The 26,066-nt window shown below is 43.1% G+C and overlaps 1 protein-coding gene across 1 annotated transcript in view; it reads right to left on the bottom strand.

The window, feature by feature from the left end:
- The window catches only part of SORBS2 (sorbin and SH3 domain containing 2), a 149,268-nt gene extending 123,416 nt beyond the window's left edge, over positions 1-25,852 (bottom strand). Inside the window, exon 1 of the mRNA XM_090258554.1 lies at positions 25,598-25,852. The gene's annotated coding sequence lies outside the window, so the exon portion shown is untranslated. The remainder of the gene's footprint in view (positions 1-25,597) is intronic.
- Positions 25,853-26,066: the final 214 nt, after the last annotated feature.

Genomic DNA, 26,066 nt, shown 5'->3' with positions numbered 1-26,066 from the left:
ACGGCAGAGCTGGGCCCATGCGCTCCTGTTAGCTGTCAACTCGCACAGAAACTTCAGCCTATGGAACATCCCTGTGTAGTGGGCAGGCCAAGGTATTTATGGTGCTTGCGTTTTTCTCTTTGCTTTTGCAAAAAATAAAAATAAAAAAAAGGTCACTTCCCACAAAAGAGTGATCTGTGGCGTTGGCATAAGGAAAGCCGGATGCCAGGGAGACACAGGCTCGAAGGGCACCCGGTCAGTCCGCACTGCAGCATGGGGTGAGGTCGGGAGGCCCAGTGCAGCATAAGCACCGCAGACCGGCTCTGACTATGTGTCCTGGTCCTTTGGTTTACAATCGGAGCCCAGAGATGTGCCGAGAAAATCGAATGAAAACTTGCAAAACGAGGACCTGCGTCTGCACACGATCTAGGAATGCAGGAGTGCATAAGAGGACATAGAGTCGGTCAAGAGAAGAGTCATCTGAAAACTCTAACATTACGTAAGAGAGGACAAGAGGAGTCGAGAAGGAAGAAGACAGAGAGAAATGCATGAAGCATCCCTTTCGCTTCTCCAGTGCAACGGCTGCTTTGGACACCAAGCCTGAGCCCCCCACCCCCCGCCACCTTTCCCTCTCCCATGATGCACCTTTGCGTTGGTGTCCCTGATTGGGCACTGCACTGCAATCTACACAAAGCAAGCTCAAAACGAACGCTTGTTTCCATTTTCTGCTTATTTCCGGCCCGCGGAGTTGCACTAATGCAGCCATAAACTGTACACTGGCTGGCTCCTGGGAGCAAACTTGTAAGCTGGCCTGGGCGGAGGTTATGAAGATGCTCGTCACCTCCCGCCCCACCTGGTCCTGGCCTGTGGTGGCTTCTTTACCTCCTAGCCCTGCAGCTGGATGCGGCCTCAGGTCCCTCCAAGGTGGGAGGTCCTTCCCGACGCCCCTACCTGCCTTCCTCTGAGTGGGTGCCTCGGCTCCCTTGCGTTGTTTCGGGTTTTCCTTGCCCCACGGGCTGCTCTTCTCTGCTTGTTGTCGGCAAAGGTGGTCGGGGCCCACCCTGCCTCCAGGAGGCTGGGTATGGAGTTCAAACCACCCTCGAGAATCTCACCTTGCACGTCTGTCCGCTGGTGCTGTAGGGCCCCTCGGTTCCTAAAGCCAGCAGTAAATAAAACACACAACAAAACCAAAACTAAACCGAACCCACAGACCTATGTAAAGACAGTTCCTATTGCATCAGGAACCCTGGCCTTGGGGACGAGGGGCTGGCTTTGTGTCCTGTCGTCACCTGGGATCAGCCACTTAACCCTAGACGTCCCACAGCGGGGACAACAGTACCTGCTTCATAGTTGCTCTTTCCCTCACTCATGCATTTGCTCAGCCCTTCGCTTCAGCACCCACTACCTCCCAGGCAACAGGGATCCAGAAGAATCCAGAACAGATGAGAGTCCAGACCCTCACGGAGTTTGAAGATTGAATAGGATAATTCACCCGAACTGTTCACCTGAGTGCCTTAGACACAGTAAATACTCAGGAGTTGTTGGGAAAGGTTTGAACATTCGGGGGAAAGAGATCTACCTGCTCTGGTACAAGGGAGAGACAACATAAGGATGTCACACAAGAGGAGTGTTTTCTGAAACCTCTTACGCATCACCTGCCCTGACGCAGCTTCTGCGTGTCCCCTCATCTCTGACCGGCGCTATCTGAGGGGACACTGCCCAACGGGGAGCGTGTATTTATAAAGTCCCTGCCTATACGCACACCATCTGACACCACCGCACGGCCGCACGACCTCCCGCACGGGTCAGCGCCCTCCGTACCCCGGAGAGCCACCACCCACGTGGGGACAGGCCGCCCCGAACCCCCTGGGCCTGGCCGGCACCAGCTCCAGTTTCCTGAGGACAGATCTCGTTTCCGCCCGTCTGCGAAAGCGCCCTCGATCTGAACCCGAGATCGCAAGATCAGACGGCGGGGAGATGGAGGTCTCACTGCTCTTTTTAAGTTACCGTGGTTTTACAGCCATTTCTACTTATTATTATTATTATTGTTGTTGTTGTAATAAATAATAAATTATTATTATAATAAATTATTTTGCAGTAAGGCAGGCTAGTTTTACAAGAGGGTGCTCAGAGGCCATCTGAGGTCACTAAGCCACGGGACCTCACCACATGTCTGCCTGGAGCATTGTAGCTCCCCCCTCTTTCCTGCAGCCCCGCCTGATGCCTGACAGCTGTTGAGTCTTCAAAGACGGCTCCACTTGCTCCCTGACTACTCCCCAAGATGATGGGGAACGGGATCAACGATCCCCCCTGAAGCAGTGTCATGCCAGGCCGCCTCCTGCCATTGTTTTATGCCACATTGTCTTCCACTCCTGAGGATGTGATCGATCTGTGATTATACCTCCTTCCAGTCCATGCACACCCAGGAGTTTCGGTCTTGGTTTCTTCTCTTCACAGCCTACTCACTACTCCGCGTTCTCCTTTCCGCCTCCACAGATTCTACGTTAGACAGGGTTCAGGTATCAGATGAGCGGTTGCACAAGGCGAACTTAAAATTTGTAGAATTCACACCTTCCTCTCCTTCGCCTTCCCTCTGCTCTCCCCTTCCTCCTCCTCTCCTTCTTCCTCATGTTTTTGTGTCTCTGTCCCCCACTTTTGCTTCCTCAAAGTTCATGGGGTTGGAAGCTGTTGCCACTGTACACGATGATCGTGTGAGTGCTGGACAGACATCGGGTTAGGGACACCCCAGTAAAATATTCTACAAGCACCATGTTGTTAGGAGACTCCCCTGCCCCATCAACCAGACCCCCCTAAACTAGCAGCAGCCTGTAGGCTTTAAGTATAAGCAAGAGATGCACCTTTTTGTGATGCAATAATTGGAATTGAGTTGCAGACATTTGAATGTGAGTTCACATGGGCTTTCAGGGATCTGATTGGAAAGAACTAGAAGATGCCAGCCAGCTCATGGGCCATGTGGTCAGGGTGCCTGACCTCCCTCGGTAGGAGCGCCATGGGAGAGAGGGCACTCTGTCCTCTCTCAGGGACAGCTGGGGGTTCCAAGACTACCCCATTGTGGGTGATCAGGGCAGTGGCTTCTCCTTGTCCTCGCCCAGCTGGCGCTGCTCTGCGCCTGGAGTTGGGAAAGCTGACCATTTGTCAGCTCCTGGGCCAGAAATCCTTGCATTTCTCCCTGGCATGATCAGAGCTGTGGTACGGGTTGAGGCCTATTTTGTGAGTTCTGGGGTGGTCCCGTCAGGGATGGAGAGGATTGCTCTCAGTGACACCGTGGAACTAGGAAATTAGCACGTCACCATCCAACATTCGGTCATGCGACCCTGGTCCCCTCAGGGAGGCCTGGGCTCTGGTGAAGTCAGGAGGGGCTTGCAAGTGTGGGGGGTGGGGTCGCTGGGAATGACTGGCTCCGTTCTCAGGAACCTGCGCAGCCACGTGGGCCACGGAGTCGGCTTGGTCTTTCAGGGAAGCTCTTCTTAATCAGGCTTTGGTTTATGCAATTTGTTCTTGGACCCCATTCAGAGTTTAGGGTTCATCAATAGCATCCTTCTGTATTTACATCTGCCGCTAGGATTTGAAGTAAGGTGAATAGTGAGCAGAACCGGAGAGAGATTTATTATGGATTTCGTATCCTGTTTGACATTAGTAACATTTTAGGCATAAAGTTCGTTTGTTAAACCACCTCCAAACAATTTTCCCGTCCAATTAGATTTTGTTAGTGAGCTTATTCACACCTTTTTGTTTTTAAACCCAAGCAACGTACTGAAAAATAATAGCTAAACTTGGCTTATTATTAGAGCTGGTTTGCATTTTGCCTTTGGCAACTAGATGTTTCCCTGGGCTGTTTCTGGGGCCTAATCGATCGGTGAGCATCTGCACCCTCCTGCACAAAGAAGCCTCTTTGCACCTGAACAAGGGAGGGGCTCCACCTGCAAACTTCTTGGATGAGAACCGGAGGAAGAAATCAAGAGAGCCCCAAACAGGATGGTGTTCTTTCCCACAGGGCGGCAGGCGGTGGCCAGAATGGTGCTGAGACATGTGGCCCAGTTTGCCACGGTTGTGGCTTATTTTTACTTAATGCCCATTTAGGGAACTTTGAGCAGGACCTTCTTGCTCAAAAATGGGTCCTTGTTAAAGCCTCAGGATTCCACAGCCACCACCAGGGACCGGGACCACATTGTCATTAGCTAACACCTGGAGCAGGTGCCAGGGGAGCACCCAGCCCTCCCGGGGGGGCAGAAGCTGCGGGCCATCTGAGGAGGGCGGAGCCCGGAGCAGTCAGCGACATGCGCTTCTGCAAACCGTTCAGGACCGGGACTGCTGCCAGCGCCACAGCCGGAGGGAACAAGGCCTGGTGCTGTTGCCAAGGGCACCTCCGGGCCTGCCCCCGGCCTTGGCCCTGCTCTGAGCCACCTCTGGGAACAGCAGAGACTGGCAGAAAAGACACCATTGCTTTGAGTCCTGCTGTCTTGATATCCCACTGAGAGTCAGCCTGGAGCAGGAACAAGAAGAAAGGAAAAAGAAGGGACAGTTGTCACCTAAAATCCTGATGATACCAGAACTGATCATGTACCAATTAATCAGTCACGTGGACCTCTGATTCCTGGCCATTCTGGCTCACAGGGACAGTGACAAATGTGTTCAGTTGTGTAACTGACTGCAGGGTATGTGGACTTTTAGGCCAGTAGAACTCTATGGAGGAACAAAACTGTACAGATAGGTTAGTTCAGTGTAGACATTAACATATAGAGGAACAATTCTGGAGATGTTGCAGAGGCCAAAGTGGAATGAGCCAGAGCAGACCGGTCTGCCAGTCACTCATGTAAGCAAAACAAATACAGAGATGGAGAACAAAGCCTTTAACGCGACAATGACAGAAAAGAAACTGTATGCCTACCCCGTGTGTACCCACTGAACTCTTGTAAACAAAAAGTCAGAATTTATTCTCTGGGGACTGTTGCTCACCTGCCGCCTGAGCTGGGTGCTATGGCTTCATTTTCTGTCTACAAACACTGGTCGGGCTGGGTGCGAAGTGTATTCATTGGGGAAATAGTAAACCGTTCAAATGTGATCATGCTTGTGGGCACATGAAAATGCCACCCTTGGGTCCCATCAATATATATAGGGGAGACTCTATGTTGTAGTGGCTGACCCTAGGTGACGGAGTGTCTGTCACACATACCTGGGTTAGAATCCCTGCTCTGCCACTCACTAGACAGGTGACTCTGAGCAAGTTATTTAACTCTTTTGAAGCTATCTTCCAGGTATAAGTGAAAAAGATGACACAAAGTACCATTTTAAGTGTCAACAATGTGTATCAAATATGTACAAATCATAAAATCCTGTTTAATTTCATCACCATTGAACTGTGGGTTTCAATTTGCTCATCATTCTACCAATACTGTCTCTTTCCCATTGGAAAATGTCAAGAATGTAGCTCTCCCTGCATCCGGAATCTTCACCCATCAAATCATACACAGGGCGGGCAAAAGTAGATGCACAGTAATTCGTATGGAAAGTCATACAATAATGAATAAACAATAATACGAAAATAAACTGTGTTGCGTGACACAGCTATAAACCTACTTATGCCGCATCCTGTATTTGAAAAGAGCCCCCCAAATCCCATAGCCTCGCGTGACCTGTACCAATACAACAGCTAAGCTGGTCACATGTTCCATCCCGGTCCGGTGGCTGCACAGAACGGACCTGTGGCTGCTGTGGAGTACCTGACCTGTGATCTTTATGGAAGTTCACAGATAAACGTGGCGCACTCCTTGCATTGTTACATGAGTGAACGGAGCCCGAAATGCCGAGAAGCATCCTTCTCAACCACGTTTCCTGGTCAGTTGCTGGTTTGAGAACTCCATGCTCCCTCACGACTGACAGTGAATTTGGATGAGAAAAGGGGGCTCTTTACTTTGTTGGCTTTCACTTACATTTTGAAACTTGGGAGTAAACTCCAAGTTAGTTAAGAGTGCTTATGTCTTTCTCTTTTTTTCCTTTTGATACCTTTTCTCTCTCTTCTTCTCCTTGGTCTTCAGTGGGTTTGAAGTTCAAGTCACACGAGCAAGCAGCAATCAAATTCCCATTATATATAAGCCACTTCAAAGGGTGCAAAAAAGATTACAACACGGTTTCTGTCTCAAAAAGTTTATAGCCTTGATGGGTAGATGAAACATGCCCCATGGAACGTTCATGACATAGAATGTAAACAAGGGCTCAAATAAGTCACAGAGGAATCATTATCTACCACGGAAACCCCGGGCGTGGGAACAACTGGGACAAGTCCCAGATGCTTTGGAGAACGGGTTCTGCTAGAGTCGATATCTACATAGAAGCAAGATCACCTTCGGAGGAAGGTGAAACTTAGGGACATTTTATTATCTCAGGCAGTGGTTTTATATTATCTAAAGCCATAGCAGTTTTGTTTCCTAGGGATCGTTTGACAATCTGGAGGCATTTTTGGGTGTCACCACGTGGGGAGGAGCTGCAGGGCAGGGAAGGATGCTAACTGGGATCTAATGCGTGGAGAACAGAGATACTGCTCAACACGCAGGTGAGGCCCTCATGACGAAGAAGTATCTGGCCCAAAACCTTAATAGTGTCAACATCGAGAAACCTAATCTAGAGGACCCCAGCGAAAACAGGACACTATCTTAAAATAAACTACATTACTTCGTTACAAAACAGTCCCGTGTCACTGACAAATGTTAATGTTGAGTATTTATTAACATGAATTGAAGCAACAACTATTTTTATGATTAGAATTCTTTAATATAAACAGCTACTGGAACAGATGTTTTAAAAAATATTAGACTCCATCACCCTTTTTAAAATAAACTAAAAATACTCTGTCCAAATCATGCCAATGGAAAGCAGTGATATGCTGAGTGCAGTCCTCTTCAGAAAGAATTCAAATACTGCGTTGGCCAAAAGGTCCGAACGGTTTTTTACTGTAAAGTAAAAGACACATTTTTCACTTTCACCACTAACTTAACTGATTTGGGTATTTTGAGTGTGTCGGCTCTCTCCCGCTATTGGCTTCTGGTGGGTAGAGGCCAGGGGGGGCCGCTAAATACCTTCCAATGCGTCAGGCAGCCCCACAGCAGGGAATTATTTGACCAAAAATGCAAACAGTCCCAAGAAACTTCACAAGCCACTTCTGACACGTTCAGTCAGTCACAGCACTTTCCCCACACACCGCACACATCTTTTTTTTGTGTTCTAGTTATGTTACCTTTCTTGAAATAATGAAGTATAATATGCCAAAAATGTTGCATATTTTCTTCCATCTTCAATATTTAAATGGCTGTACAAAAATTAATCAATTTTGGTAAGTTTTTTAAAAATGCGCACTGATATGACCGCTGTCACAGTGTAGTTTAACAAAACTGTTTCGAATGAAGTTAAAGACAACTAAGCATGACAAGAGCCATCGTGTGGCAAAAACTAAATGAACTTTTTGGCCAACTTATCTAATGAGTGGGAAACTGCCTTTAAAGAAAGTGGTGATAACTTAATTAAACCCAGCTACTGGTCCCATTCTGTGTATGTCTTTCCCAGCTGCTAACGAATTCTGACCCATTTAGTCATGACAACATGTATGTCCTGAAGAATTTGTATCAGTTTTGAGGAAGTGAATAGATATTTATCACACCAGAAAACATTGCAAGTCTATTTCTCGTACCATTTGATCTTTAAAAGGGCATTGGTGTGCCACATTTAGGATCCTAAGGGAGACCCCAGCCACATATCTAGAGCAGTGGCTGAGATGAAAGACATTCACAAGGAAAGAACCGATCTTAGGTCCAGTTAGCACAGCTGGGGGCGCTTTATGGATTGTACAGCACATTAGCCACAAACAATTTCCATCCTAGGAAGTACACGTAGTGCAGCTACTGGTGCATAATAAACATTTGATCCTAATTGGACCTAATGAATGAATTATTATTAGGTATCCACTATGCTTTTCTAGCACACTGGCCCACAAATTTAAAAAAAAAAAAAAAAGGTTTTGAGGGTGTATGTATATGACCACTGCCATTTTAACAGTGCCAGAAACATTTTCCATTTCCCTAAGTCATTTAACGATGATGAAGAATTGTCTGGACGTCTCTTTAAAAGAGATAGGCTGTGGTAAAACACACACACTCACTTTATCATGAGAATTACAAATTCTATAAGAATTCGATAATGCTATACTTTGTAATAAAATTTCTTTTGTTTAATTTATTTTCATTCACTGAGAAGTTTAGGTACAATATGCTCTGTAAAACTTTAATCTGGCAAATTTTAATTGTGGTACCAGTTTGAAATTTGGAAAGTTCAAGTTTCTTTTTGAAGATGATTTATAAAAATGCTCCTCTCAGATAAAGTAAAAAGGATAAGAATTTAATTTGGGGGAACTAAGAAAAGTTACGTCTTGTGCATTCTTTACTTTGAATAGATTAATTCTTATCCTCCTAGAAGGCAGAAATATTGAATCAGCATTGTCCCAAAGACACTTAAGTATTTTCAAATGAAATAAAAAGTTAAATTCTATAATTTTTTTCTCTTCTTTTAAAATGATAGCACCATCAGATTTGAGTTTTTCAATCACTTATCTATCTTTTTAAAAATTTACCTTTAAGAGATGTATCTTCATATGTAATCACAAAATTAAGACACATTGACATATTACATTAGAGTCATGTAACTCTATAGTTCCACCAGCTGTGTAAGGTTGGCCAATGTCTGTTATCCATACCCCCCCCCCCCCCATTTTAGTGGCTTCACACAGGACAATTAAATATCCAGTGCAGGTCAGGGGAGGGTGTGTGGGCCTCTGTTCCAAGCAGTCACTTAGGATCAGACCTGGTCGGTTGCGCCCAGACCACCCCCTTGCTGTTCCAAGCAGTCAGGCTCTTTTCCCTTTGCGACCGATGATCTGGCTTCCCACAGTGATCGCACCTAGTTCACAGGGAAGATTTGGTTCATGTCACCCACATGGGGAAGAGTCGCTGTCACCTGGAATGAGACTATACAGATTCCACTATCCTTAGATTATATCAGAATTATGCTCCTTTAGAGAAACGTCACAAGAAAATAATATCCACCCACGTCTGACATGGAAGACAGCTTTCTAGCCATCAAATACTCAACTTGAATTTTGGTATAAACTTCAGATCCCGAACACTGCCAGCCACAGTGTTCCTGGAAGACATTAGCAGGAAGGAGACAGAAGAGGAACATGCTCACAGAGCCTGGAAGTAGCCACACATCTTGGAAACCCAGATCTGACTATCAAACAAGGGCTAGAGCATCCATTAACTTGAATCACGAGGGCAACAGGACTCATTTTGACCTTCTTTTCATTCAGCAAACATTATTCCATGCAGAACTCACCATCAACGCCATTCTAGACCAAGAACAATCATCATATTCATGCTTTCAAGACCTTTCCTTCTACTGGTAAGAAGGAAATGGCTTCTCATTCCTCATATCTCACTCGGGGTCAAAGTCTTTCATTTGTTTATCTCACTTATCTGATTTCATATGGAATCACATTTATCATGAGAACAAATTTAATTTTGAATGTCAGAAAACAGACCTGAAGTAAATATCAGTGTATTATCCGATGGTGATTAAAATGGAAAAGAAAAATTAAAAAGTACCAGATTCTTGCACAAATGTTATGTTTTAAAGCCACCATGAAATCAAGGCAATTTCATGTGAAACAAATGAAGACATTCAGGAATTTTAATGGTGTGCAAGTTATTTAGACCATTGGTTGGCAGAACAGAAGTTAAATCAGCTGAACTCTTAATTTACAGCTTTTTGGAGAGAGGATGTTCCAAGAATATCAAAGAGAAGATACTCAACAGAAGATCTCAGTCCAGCTCATGACTGTTATATTGTTTATGCCATCAAAAATCATTATTCACATTAGAACTTGTATCTCTGTAAAGTTTGAAGATTACTGCAAATCAAACTAAAAATGTCCCCTCAGTACAGCATAATCCATAGTGCAATATAATTTTGCTGTTTATGTGGATTTTTAAAGATGTTTTCCAAAAAACCTAGGCCGTCAATTTCTGAAAAAGAGAATATTTCACAAAGTTCACCCTTTTATTCTTAGATCCAAGTTCTAGAAAGCTCATTCTCCAGAAAGAAATCATATTAGTCCATCCACAGAATTAAGTATATGTACCAACCCAAAGCACAGTCCTACTCATTGCTGGGTATGGTCGGAACTTTAACTACGTGGTCAGCTTACAAAACTCCTACATGTCCTTGTGGGCACTAACTACAGGTAACACCCAGGGCTGGCACCAGAAGATGGTTTCTGTTTCTCCACTTTGCAGTGATTTCCTTCTTGAACCGCATGGAGAAGCAGGGCGCTCACTGTTCAAGGGGCCTGATCTTGTCCTAGAAGACTTTACAATATTGTCAAGTTTAGTTCACCTTTCTGGACTTCAGTGGTTTCCGTGATAACATACAAAGCCCCTTCAAGAAACATGATTTTATAAAAAGAAACATCTGATGGATTATGTTGTCATTTCATCATTAGCCTCAGAAACAAGACAGGAAATTCATCTACATGAGGGACGCAGAGCAGGACAAAAAAAAAAAACCTTATTGCTTTTTCAAAGTTTGATTTCTGGGTAAGAAAAACATACACCTAAACCTCATGTCTAATTTCATTGTACATTCTAACTTGGAAATTTTTGTTAATGTCCCTTTTTATTGTTAACTTGATAACCGAGAGACTTCAGAAGAAACCAATGCTTTTATAAAATAACTTCAAGAAATGAAAGTAGTATTTATCTTCAATGCCACTTGCTTTGTACCAACATCACAATTGTATTTGAACAGTGACTCTTCTGAGTCCTTGGAAAGTAAACCACTGCCTCCTCCAAGGTAACATAATCGAGACACAGGGCACAACAGTCTAGCAGAGGGAAAGCTATTTGGTATAGGATTGCTCCATATTGTATAACATATCACAGAGACAAGGGTATAAATTAGTTCAGCTGTTTCAAGCCCTTAAAACATCTGCTTCCCCTCCAGTTAGCGCAATACAGCCGGATGGTAGAGATTGAGCGTACGTGTTTAAAAATGATCTCCATCATGGCGATTGTCTTATTTGACTCTTACAAAGAGTCTTCCCCCGCCCCCCGCCCCCCAGCAGTAGCTTATACAAACTGGTTGGCCCAGTGATGTGACTGAGTGTAATAAATGGAACCTGCTGGGGACTGCTAACATAGAAGTTGATGACAAGAATACAGACTTCTACATGTGATACCTCAGGCTGCGTAGAGGCTGCTCTTCGGAGTGTTGCTGACATTAAGGCACGCAATTGTTGACAGGGTTAGTAAGACGGTGGTGCATCAACTCTTGCGCCCCAAACAGTAATTCACAAATTGCCAGTAATGCAGCATAATTTGCTTGTATATTTTTTGGAGTAAGTGCCTTTATTGATACCCATATCAAGGAAATAATCCCTAAGTACAGAAGCATATTTCTTTTGGATATCACCATGGTCTATGTAAATATTCAACCGTCAGCTTTGCCTGCAGAGAGCTAAGTTCCACTGTGAGGTCTACAGGCCCAAACATACCTATTTCATTAGACAGCGGCATTTGTGCACTCAGGTGGCCCAGGTGCTTTGGAGGATGTGACCGCTGGGCATGTGGAGTAAAATAACGTGTATGTTTAAATCAACGGGAAAGGCCTCAACCGTGAACAAAGAGAAACACTCATTTCTTATTCAGTAGCGTACAAAAGACTTCCTAGAATTATGCCACTCCACCTGGCTGCTCTTGTCCATGTCACCAGGGATCCCCAGACTGTGAAATGCACTAGGCAAGGCGTGGCTGTCATCCCACGTGACCCTGCCTCCTGCCCTTGGTTCCCAGCCACCAGCGCCCTCTGGCCTGCCCTCCTGTCTCCCTGGACGTGCAGCTCAGGCGCATGGCTGGGCTTTTCCTCTTTTCCTGGCCCCTCAATCCTGAAGTGCCCCGGGGCTCTCGGCACCCATGGACAACCAGCCACTGTGGTCCCCTCCTCCACCTCCCCCGTGTTCCCAGCCCCCAGCCTCTCTCACTGGCTACCGCGCTGGGTTCCTAACTCGTCTCCCAGCCTCTGCCTTCCCCTTCATACATTCTGGTCCCCACGCACTGGTCACAGTGACTTTTCACCGTGTTAAGTGCCCCTAGATCTCAGCGCCCAGGCGTCTCCCCTGTCTCTCTGTTGGCTGTAGCTAGACCGGCCTCGCCTTGCCTCAAACAGGGAACCGTGGTGGCCTCAGGCTGTTTGAGAGCAGTTCCTTCTGCCTGGAAACCGTCTCCCCCAGACAGCGATACAGATAACTCCTCTCCTCCTCCAAGTGCTTTGCGTGACATTTGAAATTCTGAGCTGCGCTGTCCTCAACACATTCCCCAGATCCTCTTGACCCTGCTCTATTGTTGAAGCATTCCTTCCTATCTGCTATGTAATTTCTCATTATGTTTATCTCCTGTGGTTTTCTCCCCATGGGAATGGAAGCCCTTTGGGGGCAGGAGCTTTTTTCATTGGTGTTCCCAGATGGGTCCCAAGCGCGCACGGAATAGTGCTGTGTGCCTGCAGGTGCGAGATTGCATCTGCCGGAGGGAATGCCTGTGCTATCTCTGGAGAGATAAGTGATAAGGAGGCCAGGCTTTCTAAGTTTAGGAATGAAGCCTGTCCTGTGCTACCTCAATAGCCTGCAGGAAGGCGAACAGCTTCTTTGCTGAAAGATAGGAGGGAGGGGGTAAAACTATTTCTGCCTCATGTAAGGGAAGTGCTTTTTCAAGTAATAACCTGGAAGAGTTGAATGCTCTTTTCTCAGTAATTCTCCACAATGATCGGGCCCTGTGGTCCCGGGTAAGGTGCTCCATTTGATGTAGCCATCTCTCAGTACCCTCAGAGGATTGTTTCTCGGGCCCCCGGGGATACCAAAATCCTGGGGTGTTCAAGTCCCTAAGGAAAAGGGCGCAACGTTTGCGTATAAGCTGTATCTGCGTATAGGCTACAGTGGGGTAAGCCACACGCCACTTTGTTCGTGTGGATTCAGCGTAGTGCTCCATATGGGGCAAGTTCAAGTTTTACTTTTTGGACCTTACTGGAATTTTTTTTTTTTTTTTACGTGAATAATTGTGATCCCCAGTTGGTTGAATCCGTGGATGTGAGCCCGCATATAAGTAGAGCTGACTGTATCTAGAAACAGAATAAGGTTTGTGTGTGTGTTGGAAGAGAAGAGCAGGCTTCTTTTTCTAAGGGTTGAGCTACAAGACCACATGATATGGTATTTTTTTTAAGGAAACATAGTCACAACAATTCACACAATCTCATAATAATGAAGGAATAAAGTAGAGGGGACCTAAGAATTCTCTGAAATAGATGAGTTTTTAAGGGTTGAATGATTTTTTTTTTTTTCCTTCACAATTTTTAAAGAATGTGGACAATGGAATACTTAGGCAAGATTTAGCTGCACCATGAATGGATGCTTTAGAAGTTAGCCCCAGTGATAAATATTCAAAGACAGATGGTGATATTTCATGCAGTCAATAACATACATTTGTAAGATTTCATAGTTACAATTCTGTCCATTGCTTTCATCTTATGTTACTATTATATTATGTTTTCAAAGTTTACCCCAAACTTTGCAAAAATCCTATACTTGTTATCAGTATTTTAAGTCAGCTTTAACACTAAGTTAAGGTTAGGTCTTCACCTTCTATAAAATACTCCACGCCATAGCCCTTTGATATTCCTAGGCAGCAAATTTCTGTTTTCCACTGTGAGCCGGCTCATTGACACAGCATGAGATACTCAAGGACAGATAGCATGTTAGGGGTCTCTGACGGCACTTTTCATTTCTACTGTAGTCAACATATTTCCATCCGTGCCCAGATTTGTCAGCTCTTGGGTTCCACTCATATCAGGAACAACTGTATGTACTTTGTTCAGTATTCATTGCATTGGATCATTTATTCCTCTTTTACTCCCTTGTGTTACTGTGCATGGTTTAGCGAAACACAAGGAAGAAATAACCTGAAAAATTAACAAAACTTATCTACAGACATCCACTTTGCGATTTCAACAGCATTTTCTAGATCAATATCGACCCCTGGAAAATAAAGGCTACAGAACTGCTCAGCTGCTTTTTAGAAACAGCAGTTCACGGACACAACCAGAAAAATAAAAACACACGCTGCATTAAAAACCCCGTTTCTCTCTATTTAGTTGCAGCAGATATTTTTGTTTGAAAATGCTGACATCCTTAAAATAAAATGTGAATAACTAACTATAAGGAGCAGAAGAAAAAATCATTATCGACCCTACTCTGAATAATTTATCATACTATTAAAACAGAAAATATTTTGTTTTAAAATTGTGATCTCAGTTACATAATAATACTTAACAGATATAACCCAACCACAAAGCTTAATTCACATACACACACGAATAAACACATGCATTTTTGTTGATTGACGGAAGAAATATATCTTTTACCTCAAAATTATGTATTTCTTTGAAATGTAGTTCAAAGTGAGGAAGAAAACTTTAAACATATTCTTTTACTTGTAACTCCTTACACGCTTCAAAGCAAAGCCCCGAACATGTGCCAGACTACTTGACTTCACACCTGCAATCAGTAAGGTCTTTATTCGTTTAGAAATTTTGTTTCAATATCCCTCTGTTAGACGTTCCCTTGGATGTTTATCTTGAAAATCCTTACTCAAGGCTCGAGTAAAATTTTCACAAAGTCACATTCTTCTTCCATAGATCAGTTCAGAAATCAAATCCCTTCAATATTTAGATAGGTGCGGATACAACACTGTCTCTGTAATCCATGGAGAATTTATACAGACTAGTGCAGCTACCTGTCATTCCAAAGATACTTTCCCCCAGAGACAAGGGCCACTACATGAATCACTTGTGCTGAGGGAGTGGATGTTCACGGTGATGCCTGATATATCTGTTTTGGGAGCAGCCGTGGCCATATCTCTTCACTCTTCACTCCCAGCTGCCAACCAAGGGAGCTCTTGGGCTCAGCATGGTGCAATGCCTCCCCCACACGCCCCCGCCCCAGTAACTCATCTTCCTAATACTTTCACAAAGACCCAGATCTAGAAGTCTTGTTGTCACCGACTTTTGGTTCTCAAAATTATAGATTCTGCTCATAGCTCTTATTACAGTTTTAATTACGTGACTCCTTGGGCAACACCCTCTCAGTAACTGTCTCCCACCGCACTGTAACCTCCATGACAAGGGGAAAGACCAGTCTCCAGTGACCAACCGTCCCAGAGGCCAGGATGCAGCACCGAGTAGATTCTCCATAAGTGATTATTGATTAAATGACTCAAAGACCAATGATACCGTAAATGTCGAAAGAGCCTGAAGATTTGTATTTAGAATTTCATCCTTCATATCATGCTAATCAGATAGTTATATTTACTTTAATTATAGTAATAATTCAGTGAGTGGGGCCTTTATGCTGTCCCAAAATAAGACTCCATGTCTTGTTTTTGTATTTTTTACTGGACATTATAGTTTGGTATATTTAACACTTGGCTGTGCTTATATTTAAGACAAATTATTGTACATATGAATTAGAAAGGAGGGAAATTAGGACTTTACAAGTAAAACTAAATACTGTTTTTGTGTCTACAGATGACTTTTAATCCCTTAAGCAAGTTCATATTCGTTGAATGAGATATTGTCATAATGATTTAATTTTATATTGCTTCAGTCATTGATTTCTTAAAGACTCCTTTCACTATCACATATGCATCATATGGAGGCTGTGGTTTAAATCTTTGCATTCTGACTACAGCACAATAGACAACAAAACATTCATCAGTTAGCATTCGCCTACAACCATCCTGTCCCTACACAATGGCAATGAGACAGGCCTACTGTGAACAGAGCCGTTACTCTGGCAGAAGGAGAATCTGAGGAAAAGGGTTCTTTGAGATAAGTACCAGGACTGACACTGGAGCTCTGTCCGCACCTGTCACAATGATCCACACCCCTTCCTCGCTCCCAAGTCTGGACAAGTTGCCGGCTCTGCCTTTTCCGTGGGAAAACCCAGGGCTGTTGACACCCTGTGCTGAATTGACTTCCTTTGATTGGCTTAATCATCTTTATTGGTCCCTGAAGCCTGAAGAGTAAGCAAAGTGAGTGTATCTGCTACATAATATGGAGTTTGGGAGATGGGAAGTCTACATGCAAAGTGTGTTTATTTTAAGAGAATAATTCTGGTCCCCAGGGATGAGACTGGAAGGCAGAGAGAATGGGTGTAAAGAGTGGTCAGGACGCTACTGAGAAATCCTAATCAACAATGTTTCAACAGCCTTTTAGTGAGCGCAGCGGGATAAACAGAGGATGTACATGCAGGTAGAATCAATGAGAAGTGACTAAGTGAGTGTGTTGAAAAATCTGATTGCGCAAGATTCGAGTCCTGAGTAACTAGGTGACAGTTATTAAGATCAAGCTCTGGGGAAGAAGAGCAGGTTGGCAGTTGGAAGATGATCAGTTTTTGACCCATTGAGTTTGAGGTATGCAGCTCACTTTCAAATGAGGTGTTTGCCAGTCCCTTGGAAATGTGAGTCTGGAACTCCTGAGAAAGATCAGGGATTGTGGCACAGATTCTGGGACTGCGGTAAAGGAGGAAACAGGTGAACTCTGGGGAGATTAGATAAGAGGGACAGAATCCAAGAGAATAGCTTTGTAGACAAGCAAAGAAAGAGGCACCTGTAAGTGGCATTCAGGAGGAACCAGAGATTGGAGGAAAATCCTCGTGTCACAGAAAGCAAAGGAGAAGAGATTCCAAGGAAGGTCAGAGGATCAACAGTGTCTAATCTGAAGGTCTTCTCATATTTGTTTCCAAATAGTACTTTGTGCTGATTATGCAATATTTGGTTTCTCAGTTTTAGGAACAATGACATGAGGAAATTCAAAGTTATTCTTTGTGTTATTAGAAACTTCACAATTTCTCTCAATGTGTTTGTTTCCCATTAAACAATTTTTAAATATACTTTCATGGACTTTACTTAAAATTTTAGAAAATCTCTTTTCTTTGATGTTTATGATTTAAAATTATGAATTTTTGACTTATGTTGAATTTTCAGACTACATGTAAAATTACTTGTAATTTTAAAAAGCAGGAAAAAAATCATTCAATATTACCCATGATTTGTCAAAACTTTTAACAAGACAGTGATGTCTTCCAACTTTTCCATTTTAGCATACTGGAATGACTCTCTGCATAAAACAAATAGAAAATATCAAAATAAAAATTCTCAAAGTTAGGCATTGATTCTTGCCAAATGGTAATGAAAAATTATTAGGTTTCTTCCTCTCTGACATCAAAGAAGTGTTAAGTGTAAAAATTAAGGAGCGGTTGTGTGTATGCAAGTCTTTTGAATAAATGAAGTTTCAGGAAATGTACTATTAAGTTACAGAGTGACGTCTTTGTACGGAGCATAGGCAGCCCTTGCTTAGCACAGTGTCATGTTAACTGACCCATGTCACTGCTCTTACAGCCCCATAGCCACTGGGAGGACCTGCCCATCTGGTCACTTTTCATACACAGAGTATCTTAAAACAGGAAGCTACAATAAGCTTATTCACTGCTTTATTCAACCCCCTTTACAAATTCTCATAACACATAATGCCAAATTATTTAATCATTTAAAGAGTAGATACCACGCTTAGTAGATTCTAAGAACTGTATGTAACAAAGCCTCGTGGAATGGTACACGCTACAGAAATGATCTTCAGTGGAGGTTTGCATTAGATACTTGTCTGCTAAAGGATTCACTTCATTTTCTTTTCTAGTTCACCATTTGTTGAAGTTTTGGGCCCTAGGCAAAAACCTATAAATATAGTTCAAACATGATAGTAGTTGTCTTATTTCTTCTTTGTAAATTTTTGGAAAATCTGGGCTGCTTTAAGTTAAAAAAAAATAGCATTAATAGCAGCAGCTGAGATATTTATTCTGTATATAGAATGCATCTTAAATTTAAGGCATGGGAGAGAGAGGAAAAAGACTCTTTGATGCAGGTCTTTATTCAGATGTTTAAAAGATAAAAAGAATAATATGACAAATATACATGTGCCCATCATTCATCTTAAAATATAAGGCATTTTGAACTCAGTTAAAGCCTGTGGTATCCTCTCTGGTTAAAATAACCTTCCTGATGCCAGAGGTAACCATTATCTGAATTTCTTATTTTCCAGTCCATATATTCCTGAGCACTCTTATGATATAGGTTTTTAATTGATGCTATTTTACTGGAAAAAAAAAAAAAAGCAATTCCTTCCTATGTTTGGTTGTGAATTTTTTTCTTGGAAGGTTGCTTTGGATTTTATCAATATTTTTTGCATTGAGATTGGTCTATAGTCTGAGTTTAAAGTGTAACATTTTAAACCTCAAGCCCATGAGTCCTGGGGCAATAAATGACTGAAGTAACATAAAAATGTCCTTTTGACAGTATTTCATTCAATAAATATATAATTGTTTAAGTTATTAAAAGTCATTATGTGTGGTTACCTAAAACAGTATTTGGTTTTACTGGGAAACTCCTAATTTCCTTTCTTTCTGATTTATTATATGTAAATTGTTCTTCTTAATAAACACAGCCAAGTGTTAAATGTACCAAGCTATACAAAATGGTCTTCTGCCAAGTGTGTTTACACTTATGCTCTTATTTAGCTATTCAGAATAGTGAGTAGAAGCTGGATGTATGTGAAGATATAAAATTATGAGGTGCACACAAATGATTTTTAATGTCCTGTGCTTTTTGTTTCATTTCAATATCTAAAATAGATATGGTAAGAAGGACAGAAATCTTCACTGCAATCAGGTTTTCTAACATGAGCATAAGAATTACCCCTGTGTTTCCAGGCAGGTTTGTGCAAGTTTTTACACGGGCTGTGGCCCGTAAGTGACGCTCTCACCACGTGAGCCACAGAGAACCCCCGTGCCAACTCTAGGTTAATTTTGGAACGTGAAATGCATCCGTTAATTCTTAAAGTAAAGTGGCTCAAACACAAGCTAAAATGAAATATATTTTGCATTGAAGACCAATAGTGATCTTAATTTTTTTAAATGAAAACTTTCATTATTGTTTCTACAAACATCATCTCTAACTGAATTTACCATTTCACTCAGGTTTTTTAATTCTTTTACTTGGCTTTTAAGACATTTTCATAATTAGCTACAATCTTCTGTGATAGTGATATAAAGTTTACAAGCTTGGTTTTGTACTAATTCTGATTTTATTCTACCTTGAATAAAAATAATCATAATTGATATAAAAAGTGAATTTTAATGATCTAATTTTGTCAGAAATAGTAAATTTAAAATTTTTATTTTAAATAATTTGCAAACAATTGTTTATATATGTAGATAATATATTTCAAATTATAAAAACTATTTATAGATAAATTAATAACGTAAAATGATTGTTAAAATTTTATATTGAACTAAATTAAATAAAAGTTAAAGCAATTTATATTTCAAATTATAAAATGGCTTTTTATGCTAAGTAATGTGATTTCTTGCTTAATGCGGCCCCTAAGAAATGATAAAGCTATTGACTGCTTCCCAAAGTTAGCATTTCACTGCCTGGCACAGTCAAGGACAGTGGGCACTCCTATTTCAGAAGCACCCCGAGATCCTCAGCAGTCAACACCCTTCTTGCACTAGCACCCAACTTCCTTCTTTATCTCCAGCGCTCCCCTGCTGAACCCTTCAGCACAAGCTCCCAGTTCTGGTCTCTTCACAGATGTGCACACCGAGGTCACCCAGCTGACAGGCCATACCTTCCAGCACTTAGCTCTGCTGCTACCACAGGATGTGGTTCTAACCTAACTGCACATTTAGGCAGCCCGGCTTGCTTTTGGACACTTTGCCTTCCTTAACCATGGCCTTCAGTCTCAGTATCATAACTTTCTTTCTTAAAGTGAATGCTTTTGTAGTAAAAATGATAATGTGGAAAACATTCTCAATCTATAGATCAAAACTCTATCTGTTAAGTCTGTCTAGTTGCATCTTCATTAAATTCACATAAAATGTACCCACTGACAACTTTTTCAACATTGCTGGATGTCTTTAATACTAGGAATTTGTTCTAAAACCTGAGTGCTGGATAGTTTTAAAATATTTAAATGGTCAGTTTAAAAAACACAAAATTTCTGAACACTACTTGGAGCTAAATTCAAACCCAACCAGATTTCTTAGGTTTGCAGAATTGAAGGAGAGACGTACCACTGAGCTGAAAACATGTCAAGAGCAATGGCCGCACTAGAATTAAACCAATTCCAAGTTGTACTTGGATCAGGATATGCAACAGTCAGAGTAACCAAAACCCAGTGCTTGGGGAACACATGTTGTGCCTGTGTTCTTCATTAAACTAAACCCACTCTTTTTGTTCAGGCGCAAATTTATCTTCAGAGCAAGAGATTAATATCCCTGTCCTATCCTTTTTCATACTGACTGACCTTTCATGAGAGAGTACACTCATTTCCTTACCCAACTCCCAGGTACTGGCTGATGCATTTGGCTGTTCTCTGTCGTTTGTTTCAAACAGCCGACGCGCGGCTCTCGGTTCATAAATATCATTGGCACACCTGGGCCTTCCTCTGTAAGCCTCACCTCCCTTCTGCTTACGTTTTTCTCGTAATGAAGTACAGAAAATCAGAACTTGCTGTGATTAGAAAATACGCCCTGTGTTGCTTGGACCAATAGTTTTCTTGTTATGCATTCTTTGGCTATTATTTTGAAGCTGTTCCATCTATTTGTATTTTATACCTGGGTGGCATGGCACACTTTGAAACACCCTGGCATGAGAGTCAATCTACCACTTGCTCTTGATTCACGATACGAAGTGGATGACGCAGCAACTGATCTGGGCATCGGCGTCCTCACCTGTACTGCTGGCACCTGAGCCCGTGTGAGCCCCATATGAACGGTAACAGTGCCTTACATCCAAACAGGTGATGAAGGAGATCGAAGTAGTTCCTGAGTACGACATAGCTATGTACTTGGGGAAACAATAAAAACACAACTTACTATCTCTGGTCGTACCAAATCTTAGGTAAAATTACAGGTGCAGTTATTTTGCAGGTAGAACCTTAGGTTTGGGGACAAAGTCTGATTGGAGGGCCGTCCCGAATAGCCCTGATGTCTCACGCTCTGCACCAGCTCGTCTCCTCCCATTTCTACGGTTCCCATCTGCACCCCGTCTTCTCAGCCACATCTCCTGAGAAGGGGCTGCCCAGTGTTTCAGCTCCCGTGTCATTCCGAATGCTGACCAGCAATAACACTAACATACGGACCTAAGGGTGAGAATGTTCTTCTCAAGGAACGAATGCCAGCACCATACACACCTGTCCAGGCATATGCTCATCAGACCTACATTCTGGCTATAGCACGTTTCTGGCTATTCTCTGACGACCAAATTGTCTCTCTTCCGTGTCTTTAGTCACAGTCACCCGCTTTCATTTGAAGGCCCTCTTATCTGACCCAAAGTCCCAATTCAAATATAGTTCTTCCCTCTGGGATAACATCTCCAATTTTCAGGCCCTGTAGATACCTGACTCTCAACGCCAGTTCTGTGGTCCGACAGCGCCGTGGACCTCCACATCATCCATCTTCTGCCAGCTCTTGTCACCTGGCTGTCCCACTAGCTGTTCACCTGTCTGTGGCACAGTTCTCTGCATGCAGTAGGTGTAATTCATGGTAACAGAACCCCACGTTCAGTTACTGGTCTCGATTAATCACATTTTAAATAATGCAGGGCATTATTTCTGCCTCTTAAGACTTCATGTAAGACTTTTGAGGACCACATCTAAGACTTTGAATCTCCCACCGAAATTATCAGTAAAAAACAGATCTGATCATCATTAACTGAATTTGATTCCAAATGATGGACAGGGGAGTATACAAGGGCAACATGTAGCCTATTAATTTGAAAAAGCAAGAACAATTATGTTTATATACCATCTCAAGGTATCACCAGCTACAGACAGAAAATCCACAGATGCTACCCTAGCGACATCAGTGTTCAAATGCAGCTACTACATACAGGACCTAGGAGTTTTGTTATTGTTGGCTTTTCAAATGCTTTACTTAGTATGCGATCAATTACAGTCATTTTGCAAATCACCTGCTGAAATGCAAACTGTATCTTTAATAAAAAGTCTGTTTGCTTAAACAAAAGTATGACTACAGAATTTTCAAAATGAAATCCGATGACCATTTAATTTTATAATAAATAACTATAACCCTCACTAAATAGTCTGACTAAATCTTCAGTGAGGTCACAAGTTCATTTTTACGAAAATTCTTCAAATGAGTTCAGAAACCCTCCAGCTAATAAAATGACATGTCAGACTGTAGTTTCCTGAGCTTAGCACCTCTCATGGGCATCAGGACCGTGAGGATCTTTCTGAGACAGACTCTTGCAGCTTCATTTACAATGGCAGAGGTCTCCCAACTGGTCAGATTTTCACGGGAGGGTATCTGCCATGTCTGGAATCCTATGATCAGAATGTAACCCTTGGTGTCCTCAATAAGAAAAATAATGCCAAGAAAATGCAATATTCAGCCAACACAAATTCAGATGATCAACAAAAGACAGGAGTGTTTTCGGATCCTGGCCTTGATTATTTGTGTTTTCTATGTGACAGATTTTCCTCTCTACCCGCCACTGCTCCCATCAAAACACACGCACACCTTCGTAACCCTGTCTTTTAACACACGCATCAGCTCTAAGTCCCCAAACTTCTCTGAAGGAAATCAACTCCGCTGAGTAGTCCTTTATTCTCAGTATACATTACAAGGAATAGTACTGAACCTTTCAATGCTTACAATGTTCCCTAGGAGTATATCACTTGAGCAGGCAAAAAAAAAAAAAAAAAAAAAGAAAATCTGGAAGTTTATTATTTTTTTCCACCAATATATTTGACACCACCTTTGGAGAGCGAACAAAACCCATACTGTCAAGCGGATAGACCAGGACAAAATGTTACTGTTTGTTCCTCACGAGCACAGAGGTATATTTAAGCAAAGAAAGACATTCCATGCCTCTCCTGGGACTTCCTTCAGCTGAATTATACCAACGTGTTCACACCACTGTGGTTCAGACTGGGCAGGAATTTAAAATGCAGACTTGTAGTTGCCAATGCTTAAATACCACAGCTATAAAAATTCATATTAGGACTGAACCTGGCTCTCAAACACTGTAGAACAAATGAGAGTTTATTGGGGGAAAAAAAATGTGTGTACACATGAAATTACATTGAAGATATGAAAATAAGAGACGTCCTTGTTTGACAGATTCTATACTTCTCCAGCTAAGCCTCAAAGTTGCTAAAAGTCACCTGGCTTTGGATTATGTTTCCAATCCAGGCTCACTGACATTCATGAAACTTTTGGCAAAACGTGGGCCAAGTTTCGAGCAAGGCTCGGTAGAATACTTCTTTCATGTGGAACCTGTGTGCAACCCAGTGGCTTTGGCCGGGTTTCGCCCTGCGTTTCACATGCGAACAATCCAGAGTTTTAGAGTGAAGGGGCGAAGAGACACAAAGAAGCGGAGGAACAACGTAGGAGACAACAGCTTGCCCGAGAATGAAATGGCTGTCTAGCCTCTTCCGAACCCATTTCATCCTGATGCCCTTGAACTTGGGTTGCTGTGACATGCCTCCGCACTCGGTGACGCCACATCAGGGCTTCTTGATATTAAGGGGGAGGGTACTCTAGACCCACAAAGGCAGGGAAGTACATGCTCAAAGTAACTGGAGGGTTTACGATGATGACTATTTAAAATGCCTATTTGAAGGTAGGGGAGGAGTGGCCATTAAATGCCCAGATTTGGGGAGCAAAAATTGGACTGAACATCTCTACGTTTTCCTACTGCTGGTCCAAATCCTAGAGATGCAGTTGCACCTCGGATCTCTCCCACGGCATTTAGCCGAGCTCCTCCCCTCTGAAATCTCCTCCTGTGGCCACCTGCTTCCTTCCTTTTCAGCCAAGGGCAGAAAGCAGGGAGCTCTGAGGAGCCACAGTCCTTGGCTGGGGCCTACGCAGTGTCCCGGCAGGATCTGGCGGCTTCCAGTCCCAGCCTTCAGCAGAAGACAGGGACAGTTTGCCAGGGAGTCAAACTGAGCGTCTGGCTGAGGACTTTGGAAACAGCCTCTCTCTGCTTGGGATGAGGAAGACGAGAGTAATGAGTAAGTGTGAGAAAACACCCACATTCTCCTTAAAGGGTGCATTAGAAAGTTGACTGAACGGTTAGAAAGTGCTACAGTGACTATTTTAGGAAATGCATTTTTTTCATTCCTTATCCCTCATTCAGCAGGAGTTTCACTCACATAACAGACTTCTGGCTACAGAGGGGTATTTTCCCCCTATCTTTCGTTTTTTAAAATTTCCTTTTATAAAAAAAAAAATTACCCAGAAGATCACTGTGTGTTTAAAATCTATGCCTTCTTTTGACCTATGGCCTATGATATCAGTAAACTTTTTTGGAACCGACTATCAGTAAATACCAAGGATTTCTGTGTCCCTGTGAAGAAAGCTCCGATCAGGCCCTAAGGCACATGGTGATTTTGGAGGCAGGCGATCAAGGGAGGGGCTGATAGGATCGGACTCTGCCCTGTCCTCTGCGGCCTGCGGGAAGCAGAATTTGTCCTCAAGTTTCTGGGCTGTGAGAACCTGGCCATAAAACAGCCTCGCCCCCGCAGTTAGGGTCTCTGTCCAAGCAAAACCTGAGACATATCAGTGAGAGAAAACCAACGTTCAATGGGTTATTTCAAGAAAATGATTTCAAAGCACTCAACAAAAAGACGTTTTCCTGACCACAGTAAATACCCACAATCAAAGCAAATGTTGTGTTTGAAGTTAAAGTCCATAGATCAAAGTACTTCGCCAAATGTTAAGCACAAGCGGAACGAGGGGTGGATGGGAGGCAAAGAAAACCGTCCAGAACGTTATATTGCCGCGTCCGAGAAACCTGTCAGGGAAAGACGTCCGGCTAGGTAAGCTCTCCAATCCGAGTCACCGGTCCGTGCCAGGAGCAAACAAAAGGCAAAACAAACAAACTGCTCTAATTCCACGCTAGGAACGAACCCACAGCCATTGCTCCAAGGACAGAATAAAACAGAGCTTGCTCATTGTCCCTGAAGAACAATTGCTAATAGATTTTCTTTACTCAGGTGCTTGAATCTTTCCCTTTAAAAAGCAATGCCCTTAGAAAGTTAGACCTAAGGAAGCAGTCTAAGCAACAAAACGGTGATATCTCAAAGTCAGGCTCGCTGCCCTGCGGTCGGGGGTGGCTGGAGTTCTGGGGTGGCGGCAGGCACGGGCGCGTCCCCGGTGCAGGTCAGCGTGGCCACCTGAAGCGCAGGTTAACATTCCAGCCCTCCACCCCGAATGCGCAGATGCTCCTGCTGTATTTATTTGCCAGCACCGCGTTTACCTGAAGGCCATTCACAGCCCTCTCTTAATTGCACCCTACATAATCTGTCCAAAAAGCATTAGTCATCAGCGCATGGCAGACCAATGAAATAGTTCCAGAATAAAAAACCTTACCTCCAGCAGCCGGTTCAACCGTGGCTCTGAGCAGAGGAAGTAGGAGTCAGTGGCCTTTGCATGTAGCGATTGCTTATTTAACCCTTTTTAAAATGTCTCGAACTCCAGAGATTTCAGATTAAGTCCAATCCAAGTGTCTGAAGGGGAAAAAAGAGGCAAAACAGAAGGCAAATAAGAGCGGGAAGGAATCCCGGCTGCTGGGTGGTGCTACCGTTCTGAGGGCATTTGAGCTATTTTCAGCCTTAGCAGCAGCCGGAGTGGACCGTGAAGGGATGGGTCTCAGTCGCCACACCCCCAGCCCCGCGGGGGTGGGGGGTGGGGGCACAAACCAGGAAACCCACAGGCACTTGCTTTACTGTGCAAATATTCATTTAAAGTTTGAGGAAAACCGCCCAGCACCATTGAAAACAAACAAACAACACACACACACACACACACACACACACACACACACACACACACTTGACTG

Source organism: Furipterus horrens, unplaced genomic scaffold (genome assembly GCF_987537825.1).
Source record: "Furipterus horrens unplaced genomic scaffold, mFurHor1.1.pri manual_scaffold_12, whole genome shotgun sequence".
NCBI lineage: Eukaryota > Metazoa > Chordata > Mammalia > Chiroptera > Furipteridae > Furipterus > Furipterus horrens.
The sequence above is the reverse complement of the archived record's forward strand: the minus strand, read 5'-3'. Positions and strand labels throughout refer to the sequence as shown.